Here is a 2,721-nt window from a genome sequence, read left to right on the forward strand (position 1 = left end):
ATGTTAATAAATCCTAAAAATATTTTAAAACTTTTAGTAGCTTTTCAAACAGTAGCTTTTGAACAACCCGAATATAATTTCGAATCCTCTATAAATGATGATGAGAGAGCGTTTAGTTCACAGCTTGAAATTTTGATTAAGGATTCAATTGACAATTCTTTATTTATAGAAACTCATGATACTTTACAATTTGAAGAAGATCATTTGATTATACAATCAGAACCATGTGCGATTGAAGACAGCGATGACAATACATTTGAAATAGAAACAAACTCAAATTTTCAATTACACGAATGTGAAGACAAAGAAATTGATGAAGAATATAAGCGAAAGGCTGTTGAGTATTGGAAATCGGGGAAAAAACGTAAATTAAAATTTGAAACAGTTAAAATAAGGTTTAAACGATTGACTTCGAAGTGCCAATTATATAGGTGAGAAGAACAGATCGCACGTGGCGGAAATCGACTGGAAAAGCTAAAAAAAATTTCTGAAATTGTTTTAGATCAATTTAAAGAATCTGTAGAAAAGTCTGTAACAGTACACGATCTAGACATTCGTAAGTGGGCTCTGCAAGCACGAGATGAAGTTTCTTTGTCATCAAATTTATTTACAGCTTCTGTAAAGTGGGTGAACGAATTCAAACACAGACATGGCATTGTTTCCAGAAAAATTAACAAATTCGTAACGCAGAAATCTATAGCTAATAAAAATCAGTTGGAAGCCAGTGCCAATGAATTTGTAGAGAATGTAAAGCAAGAAATTTTGTTAGTTGAAAAAGAAAATATTTTTAACTCTGATCAATCAGGGTTTAATTTGGAAATGCACACGGGACGTACTTTAGCGTTTAAAGGGACACAAACAGTAGAAAGTTTGGCACAGTCAATAAATTCTATGACTCATAGCTACACCATACAGCCTTTAATTTCTGCAAATGGTGTTTTGTTATCACCTTTGTTAATTGTTTTGCAGGAAAAGAATGGAACATTTGGCCTTATAGTCCAAAACAACCTCTTTAAATCTGAAAATGTTTTTGTGAAAGCATCAAATTCGGGAAAATTAACATCAAGTCTTGTGAGATCATGGTTTCAAGAAGTTTTTCTCTCAGCGTCTAATGCAAAGTCCATTTTGTTATTAGATTCGTGGAGTAGTCAAAATTCATCAACTTTTGAACTTATTTTAAGAACAAAAGAGTACCTAAAAATAGGAACCATTCCTGCAGGAATAACTGGTAAGATTCAGCCTCTTGATGTGTTCTTTTTTAGGCCGTGGAAAAACTTCTTGAGACATTTTTCTGACATTGTCATTCTCTACAACTATAACATAAATTTACATCTCCGTAATAATATAATTAAGATCCAATCACTGATTCATAATCAGTTTTCTTCTCCCAGATTTTCAAATCTTATTAGTTATGCGTGGTACAAAAGCGGTTATTTGGAAGAAGAACCACCTGAGTTTGAAAATCCCATAAAATTTTGTTTCCAAGATTGTGCAGCATTTTGCGATTTGTGCACAGTTATTGCCGTAATAAGGTGTGCGTGGTGTAAGAAATTTTTATGCATCACACACTTTTTTACGGAATATCATTACTGTAAAAATTATTCTCAATAAATTAATAATTATAAAAATTGAGGATATATAAATTTCTGAAATAGTGAGAGGCGAGGGGACTCACTTTAATCAAGCACCCCGAATAGTGAGAGGCGAGGGGACTCACTTTAATCAAGCACCCCGAATAGTGAGAGGCGAGGGGACTCACTTTAATCAAGCACCCCGAATAGTGAGAGGCGAGGGGATTCACTTTAATTAAGCATCCCGTTAAAATAAGTACAGAAAGGAGTTTAAAATCTGTCTGCAGTAAACTTTGAAAACTATAATTTTTATTGGCTAACTGCAGAGCATTTCAAACCAGAAGAATTTTTATAATTTTAATCACCATATTGAGAATCCGCTATTTTAAATTTTGTAACTATCCTTAAACTCGTACCCCATTGCCGATATAAAAGAATACGTGTCGATTATTTTTCGATGTTCTACAAGTATGCCAAGTTTCATTAAACTCGGTGAGTTACACTTCCGTAAGTCTCCTTGTCAGCTGCGCATGCGCCTGTAGTTGCTGATCTATTATCTTCACGCTGCTTTCCGAGCATATGCTATCGAGGAGACTGTTGATTGGCTGCCCTGTGTCTATCGCTGCGACATACTGTGTGATTTATACGCAACGCGGTGCTTGCGGATCGATGTGAACCGTCTTTTATTTAGATCTCTGATTACCTATTAGAAGTTAGCCCCCCACTTTTAGAATTAACATATTTTTACGGTTGTGCTGAATTGTGCTAGGTTTGTGCTATATTGTGCTCGAATATTATAACCATAATATGAAAAATACGAAAAAAAATTTAAAAAAACAAATTTTTAGGTCAGCCCCCCACTTTTCGTTTTTTTCAATTTTTTTTATTGTGCTGAGTTGTGCTAAGTTGTGCTAACATTGTGCTAAAATATTATTTAAAAAAATAACAACAAAAAAAGTTACGATATTTTTTTATCGTAACTTTTTTTGTTATAATTTTTTTAAAATAATATTTTAGCACAATGTTAGCACAACTTAGCACAACTCAGCACAATCAAAAAAATTGAAAAAAACGAAAAATAGAGGGTTGACCTAAAGAGAGGTCTTAGGTAATTAATATTACATTCACCACTAGATTATTACAAATCTGA

General features: G+C 33.3%; 1 pseudogene; it reads left to right on the plus strand.

Moving 5' to 3' along the window:
* On the plus strand, positions 1 to 1,611 carry LOC139809346 (uncharacterized; annotated as a pseudogene).
* Positions 1,612 to 2,721: the final 1,110 nt, after the last annotated feature.

The sequence above is a fragment of the Temnothorax longispinosus genome, chromosome 3 (genome assembly GCF_030848805.1).
Source record: "Temnothorax longispinosus isolate EJ_2023e chromosome 3, Tlon_JGU_v1, whole genome shotgun sequence".
In the NCBI taxonomy this organism is placed as follows: domain Eukaryota; kingdom Metazoa; phylum Arthropoda; class Insecta; order Hymenoptera; family Formicidae; genus Temnothorax; species Temnothorax longispinosus.